Genomic DNA, 20,609 nt, shown 5'->3' with positions numbered 1-20,609 from the left:
AGAGAGAGAGAGAGAAAGAGAGAATGTGTACATATGGAGGTCAGAACAAGACATCAGGTTTCTTCCTCTTCCTCTTCTTCCTCTTCTTCCCCTTCTTTTCTTCTTCTTCTTCTTCTTCTTCTCCTTCTTCTTCTTCTTCTTCTTCTTCTTCTTCTTCTTCTTCTTCTTCTTCTTCTTCTTCTTCTTCTCTTCTTCCTCTTCTTCCTCCTCTTCCTCCTCCTCCTTCTTCTTCTTCTTCTTCCTCTTTTCTTCTTCTTCTTCTTCCTCTTCATACTTTAAGATATGGTTTCTTAGCAAGCCAGAAGCTCTCCTTTGTGTCTAGGCTAACTGGGCATTGTCCTCTTGGGATTCACTGTCATCATTCCTGCATAGTAAATGCTCTCGTATCCATTCATCAACCTCTACAACCTCCTACACACCAACTTTTACAGATCAGAGAGCTTTTATAATTTAATTTTAATTGGATATGACTATTAGGCAAGTAGACATACCTAGTAGGGTCCTCTGGGTTTTATACCTAACACAAAGGGGTCCTGCATCTCATGCTGAGTGGTCAGAGCTCCATCTGACATTCTTATATGATTTGCTAACTTAATAATAGTCAAGTTTATGCTTTTGTCTATTTGGACCAACTATGTCTATTCTTTGTTTCCCCATTTTTCTTTAGCCTTTCTCGTTGCTTCTGTGGAGAATGTAAATTAATGCCCTGTCTTGTCTATCAAACAGTTAAATGAGATGAAGGTCCATCTTTAAAGAAAGCCCATAAAAGACACATCTGGCACAAATCCCTCCTTCAGTCAGCGTTTTTCTCAGATCAAAGTATGCACTCAAGACTGCATCCTGTGCTCCAGAGTTGCACTTTGCTTATCAACTGTGCTGCTTTAAGTTAGCTAATCGCATAAGAATGTCAGATGGAGCTCTGACCACTCAGCGAGAGGCACACGACCCCTTTGTGTTAGGTATAAAAACCCAGAGGACCCCATCAGGTATGTCTATTTGCCTAATTTGGCACAGATACGCACCCTTCTGTAACACTCAAACCTTTCGCTTTGCTGACATACCTAGGATGTGTGGTCATTCTCTCGAGACCCCAGCGTCATTTCTAACACTCACATCAATTTCGTCCACTTCTCTTCATTCTGTTTTTTTTTTTTTTCCTGGTCTGTCTTGAAAGTATGTGCTTTGTTTCTCCTTGTTGAGAAGAGTCCCGCCCCAGCACCAACGCTGGGTAGACTCCTGGTACCTTAAGTTGAGCAAAGGGTGTTAGTGCCCTAAAGAGAAACACAAGTCCAAACACTATCTGAGACTGCAGGCATCAAGGAAGTGAGCACTGCTTTGAACAGGCTTTCCCCAAACAGCAAGGTCAGCAGGGGAAGTATCATTGGGTCCGCTCGTGGCTGACCACACAGGGCTCTTGGCTTAAGACCAGTTTCCGGCAAAGGGAAAGACCTCCTGTGATAGGAAAAAAGCTGGAGACACACCTGGGGGCCAGGACCGTATAAGCTTAAGCAAATCAGGAACATTCATGAGCTTTAAACAGTAAAGAACGCTACACAAAGAAAACTCTGGCATAGACTACCGAACTGGTTCTCTTTCACGCGTAACACTCAGGACCAAGGTCTGATAACCTGAAGCCAGTAGAGTGAGAAGATTACATAATAGGTTGCTTTCCCAACACTCCTGAAACCAGAATTCTGAGTGGTTTTATACAAGTTTCTTTCATCTGCCTTCACTCCTCTTAATTTTGAACTAAATAATTTCTTTCTGGTTTACATTTCTTTAAATGTAAAATCCTCAGAGTGTTTTGATTTTAATCACAGCCTCCCAAGTTTCACATTATTATTGCTTAGTATCTTAGTTAAATGGAATTTTTCACCTCTCTAGTTCACAGTGGATGCGTTCTCGTTCTTCAAGGTGCTTTTTTGGATTACCTTCCTTATATTCTGGTGCCATTTGTCAGTCTCAGAGCATTCACCTGCCCTGGTTACATGCCCGCATCACAGAGTTGCTTCCCTCTCTCAAGTCTGCCAGGGTCTACACTCTCCCAATATAGGAGCGGCTGCCTACATGTGAACTTTCACGTGTAAATAATTTTTTCCTTTTATTGAAAATTGATTTTTTTCATCCACTATATCCTGATTATGGTTTCCCTTCCATCTACTTCTCCCAGCTATTTCCCATTTGTCTCCCATCTGTATTCACCCACTTTCTCTGTGTCATTACAAAACAAAACAAAACACAGGCATCTAAGGGATAATAATAAAATATAATATAATAAGATAAAACAAAACAGACACATTGGGATAGGATAAAACAAACAAGCAGAAGGAAAAGGCACAAGAAACAGGTATAGACACAGAGATCCACTTGTTTGCACACTGAGGAGTCCCATAAACACTCAAAATGGAAAGCTGTAATATACCTACAAAAGACCTGTATGGTGAAAACGAAAACAATTTTTAAAAGATGATAAAATTTTTAAAAATTATTTGAAGATGAGGAAAAAGAAGAAACCCTGACATAACATTATAAGAAGACCTAAAAGGTGGCACCTATTTCGTTTTGTGTTGGCCACCTACCCTAGGCATGCACACTACCCTTAAGAGTAGGTTGTTTCCCCAGTGAAACCCCCCTCTGGAGGAAAACCAAATTTTTATTTGCAAGTGGTTACCAAGTGGGGATAGTTTCTGGGTTAGCACTGAGGTACTGTGCATGCTTCCTCAGTCTTTGTGAATTCATATGGATGTCCATCCTGCTGTGTTTGGGTCTCATTTCCCTGGTGTCCCCTGAGACAAGAGGGGAGGGATTTAGTGGAGACATCCTACTTTAGGCTAGTGTTCTAAAGTCTCTCACTCTCTACATATTGTCCAGCTGTGGGTCTCTATTTGTTCCCATCTGCTGCAGGAGGAGGCTTCTCTGATGATGGGCAAGCAAGGTACTGATTAGAATGTCATTAGGAGTCATTATATTGCTACATTTCTTTAGTGGAACAATGCTATTGGTTTTACCCTGGGTTCCTGGGCTAGCTAGTCTCCAGTTCTTGGCCACCCAAGAAGCATCCAATATGGGTTCTGTCTCTTGTGAAGTATGCCTTCAGTCAAAGCAGATATTGGTTGGTTACTCCCACAAGCTTTGCACCATCGTAGCACTAGCATGTCTTGCAAGCGGGACACAGTGATAGGTTTAAAAAGCTTATAGCTGGGTTAATGTTTGTGTTTCTCCTTTGGTAACATGCAGAGGGCTTTCTGGTACCAGGGACAGCAGCCTGGAAGGGTGAAGCCTCTGTTAGACATCAGCTCTAGTGCTCCTTGTTCGAGGAGATGAGTTGAGCAGGTGTTGTCTTCATTAAAATTGGATAACTTTAAATTCTATTCCTTTTTTTCCTACCAGCCACATCAAGCACACATGTGGCCAGTGGCTACTATAATGAGTTATACAGATAGGAAACATTTCCATTTCAGAAAATCTTATGCAGTTACTCTTAATTTTCCATGGCTCTGAGTTACTGCCTGCATTAATTTCTTGGCTTAGTTTCCTGATCCATGAAGATAGTTATAATTTAACCCTTTTGGGTATCACAGGTATAAAACTTTGATGCTGAATGACTCATTTTTCCATTCATGATCATAAGCCAAAAGGATTGGCCTTTACATGTCCCTGGAGCCATTAAGCAGTTACTTTTAGGTTGTTTCAATAAGTAACTTGAATGGCTGACCCTTCAAGATTAAGGACTTCATTAGGGGGTTCAAGTCTACTTCATACTTGTGGACATCTTGTTTTTTCCAAGTGGATACTGAGAGCCATTGCTGTCCTGCACCCCATCCTGCAATTCCCTGAGTAGCCAAGAAGTCTGTTGCACTCCCTCTCCTGTTCTGTGTCATAGGAATTCTTTTCTCTCTGTTTTTGATGCTCATTTATATTGTATTTAAAACTACACCACATTTTGAACAGCATTTCTACCCTGCTTGTAAATGGAGAGATGTCCATTTAAGTTATCTACCATGTTAACACTGAGTTGTAATGAAGGTTTCAGTCTGTTAAGGAAGGCCTAGAAAAGGTAAGTATTAAAATAAATACCACTGAAATGGAACTTTATGGTTTCTTTGACGAGTCAGTTGTGTTGTGTGATTTTTTTTTTCTGGAAACCATCTTAAGTGAGAGGATGTTTGTGCTGAAGCAGACACATGGGAGGATGTTTGGCTGAGAGGAGGCATGTGGAGACATGTGGTGTTTTTCTGGAACCAGCCTGGAAAGGGGGCATGTGATGTTTTGTTAGAGTGGGTACTTGAGAGAACACATGATGTTTGGAAAGGGTTAAATAAAATCCAACAGACAGTGGAGGATGCTGTGTGGTATTGGTTCCCCTTGCCACTCTGCTGGTCCTCATCTGTTGTGATTTCATAGAGAGATCCAGAGAACTTCTGGAGTGGTTCTTGGAACTTCCGTCACTCCTGACGCTTCTGGCTTCTTCCGTGGACTCTGGCCCATTGGCAAAGCCTCCAGTCTCTTGAGTAGCTCAAGCTACTGCTGCTGATTCATGTGAACTGAACTGCTCATATCCTGACAACACAGATTGGATTTGCCACAAAGAACTATTTCTAAACAGCTCCACATCCTCCTTGGCCCTCTTAACCTTTCCTTTCCAATACCGTCTGTTGTGTGGTTGGCTAGAAGGGAGGTTAAGGCATTTTAATACACTTATTAAAAGTAAGGTTTTGAAAAATATAAGCCTACATACTACTGTCAAGAAAACTTCTTAATGTAGTTGTTCCAAAATATCTCCTCATTCTATGGTACATGAAGTTCTATAAATTAGTCTTTATGGGTTTTTGGTTGGTTGGTTTTCTTACTAGAGTGCCTCATATTTAGTTACACAGAAAAAAAAATTATTATGTTCAGACCCTAAAATTCTACCAGAATATTCTTATACTTGATTAACACACTCAGCTAAGTAAGTAGCAGGACACAACATCAATGTATGAAACCCTCATAGCTCTTCTATACACAGATAATCAGTGTGTTCAGAAAGAGTCCAGGACAACCGCAAACACAGTAGACTCTGAAAAATAAAACTTCATCAACAAACCTGCCAGGGCCACACCATGGTGTGAAGTCCTTCATTTTGCTAGAACCATGACAATCACAGTAACCACAGTGATATGCTTCCCGAGTGATATGGATTCCAAGTGATGGGCAGCCAGAAAAGGCACTTAGCACCCCAGCACTCTTTAAAGGCACTTAGCACCCCAGAACTCTTGTCTGACCACTCACTGCTTACTTCTGTGGGCCACAAGTGGAAAGTTTTCAAAGTCCTGCTCAGCCCTCCTCCCTTCTTTCCTATAATTCCCCAGGTTTTTATCAGTGAGCTCTGATTTTTTTTTTTACAGAAACACGAGTCAGCAAGCTACCAATCCCCTCTCTGCCTGTGCCCTTTCAAGCCCACTGAAGGAGACAAAGTCATCTACACTGAAAGCTGTAAGACAATGAAGAACCTGAAGAAGGCACTAAAAGATGAAAAGACCTCCAAACTCTTGGTCCACAGAGTATGTAAAAACAGTCATACGGTCAAAAGCAATTTGTAGTTTCTGAGGACTCCCCATCAGAATTCTTAAAACATTCTTCAGTTCTTCACAGGACTAGAAAAGACACTCATAAAATGCATATGGAAACACCAAAGTCCCTGAATGGCCAGAGCAGTGCTAAGCAGGACACAAAACCCTGGTGGAGATTTCACAACTATATACAGAATCCCAGGAACAAAACCAACTTGATATTTGCACAAAAACAAATATAGACAAATGCTGTAAAACAGAAAGCCCAGAAAGGAGCCCATGCAGACTCAGCCTCCTGAGCCTCACCAAGAACTATTCCTTTAATGAGTAGTAGGGAGAGGGTCTGCTAGAAAGAGCTGAACTGATGGCCCTGTCTCTCAACCTCTACCAAAGTTAATACAAATGGATCAAAGCTGCAGCGTAAGACCTGGAACTTTGAAATGGTGGAGAAAATAAAAGGAAAAGATTTGAAAACTCAGTATGGAATTTCCTCAAAAAAAAGAAAGAAAGAAAGAAAGAAAGAAAGAAAGAAAGAAAGAAAGAAAGAAAGGAAGAAAGGAAGGAAGAAAGAAAGAAAACGGAACCATGTGATTTCACTCTACCAGACCCCTTCTCCAGAGTATGAGAAAGCTAATGATGTTTTATTTTTATCATTCAGTACGAGAGTTCACGCAATGCTCACGTTAATATTAGTCTGTTTCCATTAAAATGCTTTTATACTACTTCAAATCCTGCTATTTAATCATATTGAAAGTGGAAAGATTCTTTGGTGAGACTTATTTCACAAGGTCTGATACTGTTTTTTCTTCTTATGCTTTCCCCTTAACTTATGAGACTGCAGATCTTGATACCATTTTTCTCCCCACACCCAAATCCTCTAAGGACTTGATTGGGACCTAGAACGGTCAGTAATCTATTAAACTTAGGTTTTTAATCTTCTGCATTGGCCCCTGTCTTTGATATGTGACAAATGGCCAGAAATTTTAACCTCATTAAAGTATTGAAACTGTGGAGTCTCTTAGTGAAAAAGAGCCCTTTCTCTGTCATTTCCCAGAAACCATTTGAGATTAATGTCACACCACTAAACTCCCCTTTAGATCAAACATAAAACCTCACAAAGGCCTGTGTGTGACTTCTTAGCTACACACGAATGTCCTAAAGACAATGAATCACAAGAAGAAAATGAAACTAGCTGCTTCTACCCGGTGTGCCAACTTCTGCCATCAACTCTTCCACAACCTTACAAAGGGAAGAGTAATCAAAATCAAAGTCAATAGTCAGACTCAGTATGTATCATTACAGTACAGGGAACTGGAATTTGCTAGTATTTCACCCGAGCCTACGAGAATGAAGATCATTGTTTCCCACAGCTGGCCCTGAGACAAGGTTTAGGAAGGTAGTGTGAATCCCGCTGATGAGGTTAGGTACTTGAGCTGACCGCCTTCCTTCTGTGTCCCACATCCCCCAGCAGGACCAACACACTCAGAGAAGTACAAAGCTAGAGTTAGAGCAAAGTAAATGCCTTTGGTCCTCCTTCCCTAAAACAATTAAAGCAACTTCTAAGGAAGAGATACAATGTCAAATTGACTATATCTGTTCACAAAAGTGAAAGATTTTGTTCTTTATTTCCCCAATGTTAACAGTTTAGATAACACTCTCAAAGCATGAACATGTATGGTCATACACAGGTCCTGAAGAGTGTAGAAGAGAAACTTCAGAACAGTTACCAATGTTACTATATAGAAATGATCCAGTGTGTTAATTAATTACAGAGCACTATTGCTTCACAGCATTTAATGAAAGCTGTTGACTAAGGCTCCAAAGGATACACAATAAAGAAAAATGGGAAATGGTGGAGCAGACACATAAATTAGAACATGCTTGTGTCCCAAAACCCTAATGAAAATCAGTCCAACTGTAAAGGAAATCCAGCCGTGGGCCTAAAAGGAATCAATTAAACACAACCTTTCCACTATCTCTTCGGTAGAATATCTGGTAGCATGTTATTTCACAAGAAACACTGTCTAGACAAGACTGTCTTGGGTTATTTGTCAAACGAGAACTCACAGTCTCTGTTGGCAGAAAGAATCATCTCCACTACAGGGAAGAATAGGATCCAATCACACTCCACGAGCATTATGTGGTAGAAATTAACAAGACCTAAAATTTGTTTACTGAGTACTAACTTCATAAATTAGATAGCCAAAACCATGAGTGATTATGTAACTTATAAAATAAAGCAAGGCTTCTAAAAGACAGTCTGGATTATAAATCAGGTTGGCTTGAACCTAAAATCTATATTATCTCTGTGCCATAACTTTATCACAAATTCTGTTATGATCATTTGCTAAATGAAAACAGACATTAAGACCCATAATGGTGGATGAAGATTATCCAGAGCTAAGCAGATGGCTACATCTTCTATCTCAGGGTGTAGCAGAACAGTTTCTAACCTAGGAATCGAAGAGAACCAGATAAAAGTATGGCCCTAACAGGCCAACAGGGACTTGGGAATGACGAGACTGCAGCTGTCCAAATTCCAACTGATTTTTCCTAGACACTTAATGACAATTGATGAAAAGAGAGGTGAAGCATGTAGTTGCTGGTTCTTAATAACTGAAGAGTGTGGTAACATAAAAACCTCTCCTATACTTTTCTCTTACTGAATGGATATGGAAAGTAAGTAGGTCTTATAGAAATGACATGACAATTGAATCAGACATTAGTAATAAATTCATAACAGTGGGTAGCTTTTATTTCCTAACCCAGTTTAGAAAACCATAATAATAAAGATGATTCCAAGGCATAGAATAGTCAGTAAACAATTTTTGTAAACTAATCTGATGCTAGTCACATATTATTGCAAAAGTTGGTATTGGGTGTGGTTTATGGCAGTAATAATTTGCGGTTGGTTAGTTGCTGCCTATAACTACAAGTTGACTGGGCTGAACTGGAGAATCATTCTCCATGATATGATGTTGATGAAGTTCTCATATGCCAAGGCAGATGAGTCAGGGCTACGACAGCCAAATGGCTATCTGTCCTCTAGACCTTCTCCCTTATAGTCTCTTCTTATTCTAAGTTGAATCCCAGGGTTAGAACCATAGCAGTCAGGAAAGCTGGGTCATTGGCTAGAATATCCTGAAGGTCAAGCTAAAAGCTTCAATTCTTCTCTTTATTTTAGAGTTTCTCATTGGCCCATCTAACTACAAAATATGACTATCTGCATTCTTGTGATTTGTTGTAATTAAGAGTCTTTTTAAAATGAAATGAATGCACTTTTTGGTCTTCTCTCCTCTCCTAGTTAATTGTCTCTAAGACATAGGCAATTTCTCTGTCAGATCAAACACCAGGAACCTCAGCACCTTCCAGAAGCCCATAAAACCACACTGCTGAAGGCATCATTCTATGTTTAAACAAAGCATTAAGAGGGCAGTGGCATGCACATTCTAACACAAAGAGACAGAACACACTAGATATCCTTGAGCTAAGAGTATTTCTATTGTGAGTTTAAACAGTAAACCGATAGTATGATAAGATATTCAAAAGGAAGAGTTTCAGGAATGGCCACCACTAAATTGTTAGATGACCTTGAAACATCTTTTGACTTCTCTGATACTCACTACATGTTCTAAACCAGCCAGAAGAAAAATATAATTCACCTATCAAAGACTTAAGAACCAGAATGATGACATTTAAGATGAAGTTTCAGGAAAACAGTTATAATCACTATGATCTGCAGTCTTGAAGATGGGGTGCTCATGAGGACATCCATGACCACAGAAAGAGGAGGAGTTCACTCTCCCTGTCATGTGAAGACTCAGTAAATAGTTTGTCTTCTCTATCCCTGCAATAAGACCCTCACCACCAGAGACCGAGTTAACAGCTTGTTCACATGGGGCATCACAGCTTCCAGATCCACAAAACTCAAATGTCCATTGTCTATGCTGTCCGGTGCATATTGTCACTGCAGCTGAGCACACGGCTCAAATCCTGCTCTACCAAATGAGCCATTGTTGTTAATCCCAAAAATATGCTCTAACTATAATCACAATATATTATTTCTCCTCTAAAGTTACATCACCAGGTAAATATTATCTGAGTACTATTAAAGAACTCACTCAAAGAAATTTCATGTGTCATCTAGAGAGTAAAAGCACCTTCCAATTCAGAACAACAAGCTGCAAATAAATCCACTGAATAAGACTGATAGCCGAAGTACATGAAGAATCTCTAAAGTCTAAAAACCAAAGAAAATATTAATCCACTTAAAACATATATAAGGACCATAGCAGATACCTCACCAGATATCCACATGGCAAACAAGCAGAAGAAAAGATGTTCAAAAGATCGAGAGATGTCTCAGCTGCTAAAGTGACTGTCATGCAAGCAGGAGAATCATGGTTTCTATCCACAGAGCCTGTATAAAACCTGCCATGGTAATGCCTAGTATACCTAGTACCTGTAAGCCTAGTATAAGAATGGGCTGAGCCAGGCAGATCCCAGTGTTGTGATGCCCAACCAGTCCAGACAAGCAGCGAACTCCAGGTTTATCAAGAGACTGTATCAAAGTGGAGAACAGTAGAAGGTACCAATGCCAACCTCTGTCTTCTACATATGCCACATTCACCCATGTGCACATGTACACAAAACATGCATAAATACAAATGCACATATACATACACAAAATTTTTTAAAAAGAGAAGAGATGTTCAGTATTGAATGTCGTCAGGGAAGTGCAAGCTAAAATAGCAATGGAGAGCATTAGCAGCTAAGAGAATGACCAAACCTTACAACACTAACCACATCAGAACCGACAAAGCCAGAGGGCAATGCAATTATCACTCACTGTTGGTGAGATGTAAATGCTAGCACTACTTCAGAAGTGTTTGGAAGTTTCCAACAAAGCTAAACAGTCTTATCGTGAAAACTTATCATGATTCAGATTTTATGGAAAGGAGTTGATGTATTATTTCCACACCAAAAATAAAAACGTTGCACTAGGAATGTATAATTGTTATGTTCTTAATTGGCGGAATTGAAAAGCAGTCAAAACACTCTTCAGTCACTGTGTGAATAAATAAATTGTGACCCATCTAGACAATGGAATACTATTCAAATGCTGTAAAGAAGTGAGTCACCAATCCACAAAAAAGACATACAGGAGAAACATAGGATATAGAAAACTTGTACCTTTTCCTGTCAAGTTGACTTGAAATCTACAACAGCTGTTTTAAGAAATAGTTTCTTTTGACAGCTACAATTTTAATTTTAATAAAAGGCCTTTTGGAGTATATGTGAACCTGCCACTCTTAATACACAACATGAAAAGAATGTGATGCCTCATGCCTAGATAGTAGAAATCATAACAATCTTTGTTCAAAAAGCTGAACAAAGACAGAGGGAAAAGTCTTTGTGTCTGCTTCATATTTGCACCAGTAAAAAGAAGACTTTTGGACTCCAGAAATTGAGAAAGTGATAATATCAAATAATTTTTGCTATCTATGCTTTTACTTAAACATTAAAATCTTCATTAGAACATATTACAAAAAAAGAAAAATCAAATGCTAGTCCAAGTTGTGGATTTCAGAGTTAATGCAGAAAAAAAAAATGACTCTGGAATCCTTTAATACCAAAATTATAGCAAGGAGTCAGAGAGATGGGGACTGGTGATGGTTGCCTGAAGTTTCCTTCTTTTCTGCCTTTTTTTTTTTTTAAACTGTTTCTGGTATGAAAAAGTCAGTTTTCCAAATTACCCTATCAGCAGCAAGTCCCAGAGAGATAATCAAAATCTAAATTCTTTTCTAGGTCTGTCCAAATTTTTCCCTACAGTGTCAATATAATCTGGTGTCCTGGGGGGATATTATGCAGTAAAGTTCACAACTAAAATGAACTTGCTTTATCTACATGGAAGCACCATGTGTTTACTTACTGGGAAAGGTTGTCAGTTAAAGACTCATAAATCATAAAATGAAGATGAACTCTGAACGTGTGTGTTTTCAAACCCCCTGCCTTTTTAGAAACAGGCCTTTTAATGGCTTTCCACTTGGGCATAAAGCAATTAGTGGGTCTAGCCTAAACAAAATAGGAAAACTGCAGGAATGCCACAGAATGGTCCATTCTCAACATAATCTTCTTGAATGATTTATGAATAGTTTTTCATATAACTAATCTGCAAAGAAAATAATAAGGACTAGGTAAATGTCCTCTATTGATTGCCTCAAGTATTGTGCATTTAATTGTTCATTAAAATACTGTATATATGATATACATACTATATATGTAAAATATACATACTGTGATGGGCACATGAGCCATCTTCTATGCCTTCATTGAGCTCTGAATAGAAGCACACCAAACGACCTTGACCCTTCTCTGGCGATGTGTACCCAACATACATCCCCCATTCTTCTCAGTGTGGTGTGTAAGATCCACCTATGGGATGTTACGTTGTATGAATGCATGTATTTGCCTCTACTGGAATTCCTGATTTCAGCTCCATGTGTGGTCACTGTTTATCACAGTATAACTCAAAAAACAATTTTGTGATCTCCTCAACCAGTCTATTAAGCCTGCAAACATCTCTCCAAGTCTTTGCTTCTTGGTGAGTCCTCCCATAAGTTTATTTGAAATTTTATCTCTCAATTCAGGTAAAAATGTCCTCTGTCACACAACTCTACAAATGTGGTAATTTCTGAAAATGTATTCAATCTCATTCCCAATCCATTTATTATGGAAATCTCCGGGTGTGGGAGGAATAGGAGGAACAGAGAAAGGGAGAAGACGGGGTAAGGGAGGGAAGGACCATTAGAGGGGTTGTATAAAAACCTATTTGAGTAGATGCTTTTAAAATATAAACATAAGTGAAAGAAATATAAATGGAATCACACAACAACAGAGAGAGACAAAGCCCCACCTAGACATCTCTTGCTTCCTTCTGTGAAGGAATAGCAAATCAAATCAATCAAATCATCTAATCAAATTAGTCTAAGCATCCCATGGGAACCCCCAAACAACCCAGGTTATCATCAAGGCTACTGGTTTCTCTCTACAAACTGATGAAAAAGTCTTATTGCTAAAGTCAACACCTACATTAAACATAGAGAAGTTGAGCTGGTGTCTATGTAAAGCCTTCACCCTTACTGACTAGTGTTCATGGTACTGAATGTTACTCTAAACACCCCCAGAAGAGAAACAGAAACATCGACCTAGCTGCAAACCCTTGGATCTACAACGGTGATCCTGCCTGCAAGAAGTGGTGATGTGGTAGTGGCACAAGAACTGAAGGATTAACCAACCTCTATCTGATTGGATTAAAGTTCACTATGCAAGATTGAAGTTATGCCCAACTCTGCTCAGATGGCCAAGAACCAGAGACTAGATAAGCTATACATCTAAGGGAAACCCAAATACTACTGTTCTACAGAGGAGCGCACCAATAAATGACTACTAACAACATTCTGCTGTGCTCGTACATCAGTGCTTCGCTCAGTCAACATCCAAGAAGCTTCCTCCTGCAGCTGATGGGAACAATACAGAGAGCTACAGCCAGGCAATATGCAGAGTGAGAGACTTTGGAACACTCAGCCCTAAATGGGACATTTCACGAACTCCCTCCTTTCGGGGTTCATTCAGGGAACTCTGCAGAAGAGGAGGCAGAAAGACTCGAAGAGCCAGAGGGAATGGAAGACAACAATGAAACAAGACCTTCTAGATACAACTGGACTGCTCACCTCTGAGCTCACAGAGTCCGTGGCAACATATGCAGATCCTGCACAGAACCAAGTCAGACGGGTCCCAGCACTGTGAGGGGAAGGTGGACAACAAGCCAACATCCCCAAGTCAGAAACTACCACTCACAATGTAAAAAAATTAGTTTTCTTTAACAGTCTCACTGGACATGCAAACCATTCTTAAGAACAGGCTACAGTCCTAGCGGAAGATAACAAACAGAAAATAAATCATTGGTATTTTTGGAGGGGTTTTGTTTTGTTTTGCCTCATAATGCTTTGTTTGTCTGGGTTCTGTTTTTAACTTTAGAGGACTTTTGTTTATATGTTATGGTTTCTGTGGTTTGTATATTAAATGTACATGAATATCCCTCTCTGTGTCCATCTTTGTCTCTTTCCTTTTTCTACTTGGATATTTTGTCTTATTCTGGTATAGTTTGCTGGTTTGTTTGTTTGTTTGCTTGTTTGAAATCTTATTTTATTTTATTTTAGATGTCTGTTTGTTTAGCAATGATAGAGAGCAAAATAAAAGTGTGAACATGGGTGGTGTTAGAATGCTGGGTAGGATCTGGGAGAAATTATGGAAGGGGAACCCCTAATCAGAATATACTGTATGAAAAATATTTTCAAAGAGAAATTTTCCCTGACAGCCTCCCCTGCAATTCCCTTTGCTTAATCTCCACACCAAGGCAGGCTCGACAGGGTTTTGAGGTCACCAGCCTCATGTCCTGGCTTACCCTGGCCTTTAGCACAGGCTGTTCTGGAGTTCTCACCTCCGTGTCTGTCTGCTCAGTCACTCTGTAAACGTCTACAGAACAGAGACTGCCGTAGTCATGGTCCCATCCCACACAACAATAACCAAATTAGTAACTGAAATGAACTGAGATCAATGTTCTTGGGAGGCAACACACAGTGATTTCAATTTCTGCAAGTGGACAAGAGCTGAGGTAATAAGTCCAGAGATGTGAATTTTGGTGCTGCCCCAACTATAGATCTTAGATCTGGAGGATGAAAAGTTAATGCAAAGGCTTCTTCCAGGTCTTTAAGACCGCAAGGTGGGAAGCACTGCTCGGGAGCCCCTGAGTGGTTAACATATCACGTTTCCAGGCTCCATCTGCTGGTTAAACTGTAGAAAAATTTAGAGATCTCTGAAATGGCAGAGGGGAGGTTTCAGATTTCATCACTTCTTACTCTTACATGTAACTGTGGAAGAAAAGACCTGAAAAAAATTCTATTTGTAAAGAGAGGAGTCATCTAAAAGACAGAAAACTGGGAAATAAAAATAGATATTGACAATATGGACTGACAACATGGTTCAGCAGGTCAGGACACCAACCGCCAAGTCTGACAACTGAGTTTGATCCCAGGACCCATGTGTGGAAGGAAAGATCCAACTCCTGAACTTTTCCCCTGGTCTCCACACACATGCTATAATACATGTGTATCCACAAACATATACACACATGTACATATTACACACAAAATAAAACAATGAAACTTCTTAAAGATGCTACAAGTGCATGGCTATAGGAGAAAAGTATACCATGCATTTTGGACACGCATGCGCAAATACTGTGGAAACCAACCCCAATTATCCACACCTGCTGGAGCCTCCATACACCCTCCAAGTTATCTCAGGGCTCCTTTCTCCAATTGATGGTCTATCATAAGGTCATGTATCACTTCCTAGATTGGAGGGCAAAAACTGAGGTTTTTGTTGAAGGCACTTTCTGGTGTATATTCCCTCCCCCACCCCGCCCTGCTCTAATACAGCTGTCCTGTCATCCTATCATGACATAAGAATGCTCAGGCAGCCTAACAGACAGGCTAGTCTTCAGAGAAGAGTCTGCGGCACTGAGTAGATCCACTGCAGGGCAGACCAGCTGCTCTCATCAAACAAGCTGCAACCACACTTAATTCTCGATGCGCAGAAATTATAAAATACTCCATGCTTCCTCTCCTTAGACCTTAGGATTTGGCATTATTTGCTATACAGTATAGATAGCTAACACACGTATTTCTTGAATGTGTTCAAATATCTCTGAAACACCTGCAAATTCAGCAAATCCCGCAGGACTCTGCATCTAAAATGCACATAATCCACTGCCACGGGCCGACCAATCTGGGCCTCCCTCAACCCGCGGGAGAAACGGGGGTCCTAGTCAGGTCGACAAGACGTAAGCGAAGAAATGACAAACAGAGCCGACACAGGGTGTGTTAGATCTGAATGTATTTCTTAAAAATGGCATCAGACTTTTACAGTCATTGTAAAAGAGATGGTAAATCTGGCAGCTCAATAGTTGAGGTACATCTGAGGCTATCCAAAACACACTGGGTCTAAAGCAGCAGCTATCTTCTCTGGACTGGTGCTGCATTCCCCCCGGGCCCAAGCGCTCTGGGCCGGGGGGACTGCGGATTGCATGAATCTGAGTCCTAGCCCATCTAGTGGGAGTCCCGCATGCAAGTCCCGCATGCAAGTCCAAGTGCTAGTCCTGCATGCGAGTCTAAGTCCTTCTCCTCTCCTAGTCCTAGTCCTTATAAAAAGTGACAAGCAGGCTTAAGAAGCATACAACAAGCAGGGCAAATTATAAGAGTCACGTAGGTAGGCGGGGGTGACAGCAAGGGGCAGCAAGACTGAGGTCAAGTAGGCAAGTGACCGCACATCAAGGTCAGTGGGATTTGGTCCTCAGGTGTGAAGAGGAGTGGAACCCTCCCTGTTGAGGCATTTTGGTATTCCTAGGCTAATTCTCTGATTCTGCTGGAGGGTCTGACCTGACACTCTTAGCTAATGTCCTTAAGTGAGGGAAGCCCTTCATTACTCTCTAGTATGCAAAACACTTCTAACTATTGTAAACTATTTATTGCCCTAAGGAATGCACTCAACCTCTGTTGCTAGCTCTGGCAAGGCAGATACTTTGAGAGAAATTGCAAGCTATGGACAGCTTGGTATTAAACTAGGATAGTTGGAAACATTGTGCCGGCCAGAAAACAGTGCTCAATCTTAGCCATTTACGAATCATTACTTGGGGTACCTTTAGTCTAATTATGAGGCCATATTGACGATTGGAAAGACTAATCTGGAACACGTCTGAGTTGGGGGATACCAGCGACTATCTGAAATCCAGGAGGCACAGAATCCTTTTGGATTCTTATTGCCTCTTATCCTTTAATCAGGATTTTATCCCCGATATTTTGGATGTGACCGGAGTAGACGAGCGTGCGTAACAATCCACCTTCACTATTTTTTTAGAGCCACACGCATTCTCATGCAGTGCATTTTCTCTGTGTACCTACCTCACTGGAATAAGAATCAAAAGTGGGGCTGGGGAAATGGCTCAGGCATTAAAGGTATTACTTGCTATGCAAGCCCAAGGAGTGAGTTCAAGCCCAAGTACACATAGAAAGCATGGTGTGCCAGCATGGGCCTATAATCTCAATGCTGTGTAGGCAGAGACAAGAGGGTGCCCGGAACTTGCTGGCCAGACAGACTACCTAAGTCATCAAACTCCAGGTTCAGCCAGAGACCCTGGAACAACAAATGAGAAGAAGTGTGATTCAGAAAGACATTTGATGTTGACCACTGCCCTCCACAGACACCGATACACCTATGCACATGCATCCATGTAAATATGCGCACACACACAAACATGTACACACATACACCACACCCATGAGAAAAATTCACAAATAAATTTGAAAGATTATAAAATGTATTTTATAGAGTTAAGAATATTGTTTGTAAAAAGAACTATAAGCCATCTTGTGTGGTCTACAGTATATTAGAATATGTGAAAGATGTAACCCTTGCTGGAGATTACAAATAAATATTATTGTCATAATAAATCAGTCATTGGTAAACCTCCTCAGCTCTGAGGAGTAGCCATGGACACTTGCTTTTTCTTTTATTCTTCTTGTGGCTGTAAGGGATTTTCTAGGCAGAGGGGTTAAAATGCTATCTTAACTTTGATAAAAGGTAATTTAAGAAAACATTTTCCAGTGAGATTTGATTTAATGCTTGAAATCTTAAAGATGCTAAACTACATCTAAAAATAAACTCATCTTGACCTAATTAAGCATTTGAGAGCCATATACTAGGCCTCTGCTCTAAATCCAGTAGGTAACTTTTAACAAGTTGAAACCTAGAAACACTCTAAGATCAACGCTCTTCATCTTAGCAAACTGGGAAACATTGCTTCAGACAGAGGAAGGTAAATCAAATAAATGGTCTTCCCGGAAGTTAAACTAGTGAGGTTCAGCACTCCACTTTACAAAGCTTAGAAACAAATGGCAAACCCGGACAGGGAGTCTCTCTCTCTCTCTTTTTTTTTGTCTTTCAAGACAGGGTTTCTCTGTGTAGCCTTGGCTGTCTTGGAACTCACTCTGTAGACCAGGCTGAGCTTGAACTCAGAAGTCAGCTTGCCTCTAAAGAGTCTCTTTTTTGAGTTCTCTCTGTGTCTCTGTCTCTGTCTCTCTCTGTCTTTCTCAGTGTCTGTGCCTGTGTCTGTGTGTCTGTCTGTCACTCTTTGTCTCTCTGTCTCTGTCTCTGTTTCTGTCTCTCTGTCTCTTCCTTCCTCTCTCCCTTCTCCTCCCCGCTCTGTGTTTTAGTTTTTCTCAAAGAAATCTTTCAACTCCCTAGGTTGAGGTCTGTAGGAACAGGACTCAGTCAGGATTAAAAGGTCTGCGCCTTTAGCTCCACTAAAGCCTGTGACAGCATCCTTCACAAGCTGCCATTTGAATGGTTCATTAAACAATTAGCCGGCCGAACTACAAACGGGAGAATAAAATCTAAGCATCTCACCACGATGAGCCTCTCACCGCCTTTCCCTGTCACATGCTTATCATGCTTCCTCTCAGTCTTCTCTCAGACAGTATATTCCAGCCTCAGTTTCTCTTTTCTCAACTCCTCCAGTTTCCTCCTCTACCTCCCATATCCCCCAGATTCACTCCTCCTGGGTTTCCCCTCAGAAAGGAGCAAGCCTGGCAGGGATATCTGCTGAACACAGCATGACAAGGGGAAGTCATCCAGCTTGTTAAAGATTTGATTCCTGCAACTTGAAATTGGGAACTTGGGAGAGCAGCTAGCACTACAATACAGAATGTAAAGAGCTACATTTTGAGGAGATGTTAGGGCCATGCTTCCCTGGGTGACATTATCCTAGGATAAATGTGCTACCTTTAGACACAATAGCTCTCACAGAATCAGACTAACTTAGTTATGAATGAAATGTAGGTGTTTCTTTTACTACAGTTTGACATCAAGAAAGCATATCCAACATAAACGCCGTAGGAATAAAGATCTGATGAACGGCAGGAGTGCAAATAATGGATTATTTACAATTTCTCCCAAATGCCTAGAATGAAAACGAATTCACAAAATGTCCAAAAATAGGAGTAATTACCTACTACACATTTACATCAAGCTTGCTACAACCAAAAAGCCCAAAGAGCAAAGTTCCTACTCCTGGTAGTGTTTTGCAGTTTTACTCCTGGACCGTCTGCATAAAAGGCACACAACATACACATTTGGGATGGGGAAGAAAAAGGGGGAAGGGTACCAAAGGAGGAAGAGAGAGAGAGGGGTTTCCGCTGGAAGAAAGGATAGAAGACAGAAAGGCACATGTAGTGAGGCACCGTCCACTTAAAAGCCACATGGAACAAAGCAGTAAATTCCTTTGAGCTATTAGTCAATTCAAATAAAAAGGGATTGATTAATGTTCCCTCTGGGCTCTGGGTGTTCAACATAATGTGAATTTGTCAGCTCTGAAACACTTTGTGTCAAAACTCTGTGACTCCTCAAGGTAAGGAATCGTTCACTCCCCCTGTGTGATGGGAGATAAAGATGATGGTGGGGGAAGGGCAGTGAAGAGCATGCGAAAGGGTCGCTTGTGGGCCAAGAAACCACAGGCCTTCTAGACTCTCACCTGGAAAGCCTCTGATGTAGGCCCCATCCTTCAGGAACAGGAGAGGAGGGTAGACGACTTCTCCTTTGCTTTTGGTGCTTGAAATAAAAGAAAAAAAAATCACTAAATATTTTCCCTGAATGTTTTGCATTCAGTTATACCCGACCACAATGTGCCAAGCCTTTTTTCCCTTAATTCTCCAAACCCATATGTATTCTAAGGGAAATGTAATCCATGTGTCTCTGATTTGCTTACATTTAAATCACTTTAAAATGTTAAACTTTTTAAAAGGATGTCCAAGATATCTTTTGTGTCTTCCTCGTGATCCTCCTACAGGATTCTTAAGAATGTGGCATTGTGTGGTGCCAATGGAAACAAGACCATGCATAATGAAGCAGAACTCAGGACCCAAGGATCCTGTTGTAGATTTTTGTCTCTGCACAACATAATCTGCCCCATCATTGAGAATAAAGCACCAAGCAGAATTCATACGGTAGATTTGCTAACTTGAACTGCTATCCATCAGAGCTTTGGGATTAGGCCTGGCTTCCTCCAGCTACCTTCTTCAGACTGTCTCCCAGTGAGATGCCTTCAGTTGCACAGGCAAGATAAAACCTTCTTGAGGAGAGATAAGACAAGGGAGAGGATGAAAAACAGCTCAGGTCAGGGAAGAATTAGGCCAGTGATCTTGTCAAAGCGTCTAAAACCATCATCTTCCATTTGTAATGTGACAGTTGGTCTCCGGTAGCATATGGGAGACTGACAGTCTGAAATGAGATAACAGAGGCCCAGCCTCCCAAGTTTGAGTGTGTGGATCTAGTGCCTAGGAATCAGTGCATAGAAGACAATCCATTTCCATCAATCCTTTCTTCTTCTGTTACAAGTTCTCTCCATGGTGGTCTTGGACCATACAGAGAGGGTCACAGTGAGTATGCTTGTATAAAACAAATACTTACAAAAGATGGAAGGAAGGAAGGAGTTTGCATCCATTATCCCACACAGGGAATACCAAAGCGATGAAGCAACAGTTTGTTGGGTCCATCTATAATTTTAAAAAGAATCAAACTTGTAGGGCTCCGTAAAGGCTCCCAGGAAGGTGGCTGTGTCTTTCAACGTGAGAGCAGAAAGTGAGCCTGCCGTCAACGGAGAAAACACAGAAAGAAAGAGGAGCCCTGGAACCTGCAGGAACCGTGCTCATCCGTTCTGGTTTACAAGTTCATGCTCTCAGCATCCAATAGACTCAGCCTGTTGGTTTAAATGCAGGTGTGGCAGTCTTGTGTTTATAAGGCAGGGCATCTTTCCACCTGTCTTCCTTCCCTGGTGGAAGAGGATACAGTGAGGGGGCTTCGGAGGGCTGCAGAATAGTCAAGTCCCTAGCTACCCCAGGAGGAAAGGGCCTGAAGGAGCAGCTGCACAGATTGGCAACC

The 20,609-nt window shown here is 40.9% G+C and overlaps 1 long non-coding RNA gene across 1 annotated transcript in view; it reads right to left on the bottom strand.

Annotated features, from left to right (window-relative positions):
• LOC116094329 overlaps window positions 1–19,283 on the bottom strand; it is a 25,120-nt gene extending 5,837 nt beyond the window's left edge. Inside the window, exon 1 of the long non-coding RNA XR_004120048.1 lies at window positions 19,204–19,283. This is a non-coding gene — a long non-coding RNA (uncharacterized LOC116094329). The remainder of the gene's footprint in view (window positions 1–19,203) is intronic.
• Window positions 19,284–20,609: the final 1,326 nt, after the last annotated feature.

The sequence above is a fragment of the Mastomys coucha genome, unplaced genomic scaffold, assembly GCF_008632895.1.
Source record: "Mastomys coucha isolate ucsf_1 unplaced genomic scaffold, UCSF_Mcou_1 pScaffold16, whole genome shotgun sequence".
NCBI classification, from domain to species: Eukaryota; Metazoa; Chordata; class Mammalia; order Rodentia; family Muridae; genus Mastomys; species Mastomys coucha.
Note: the sequence above shows the minus strand (reverse complement) of the source record. Positions and strands in the feature narration are given on the sequence as shown.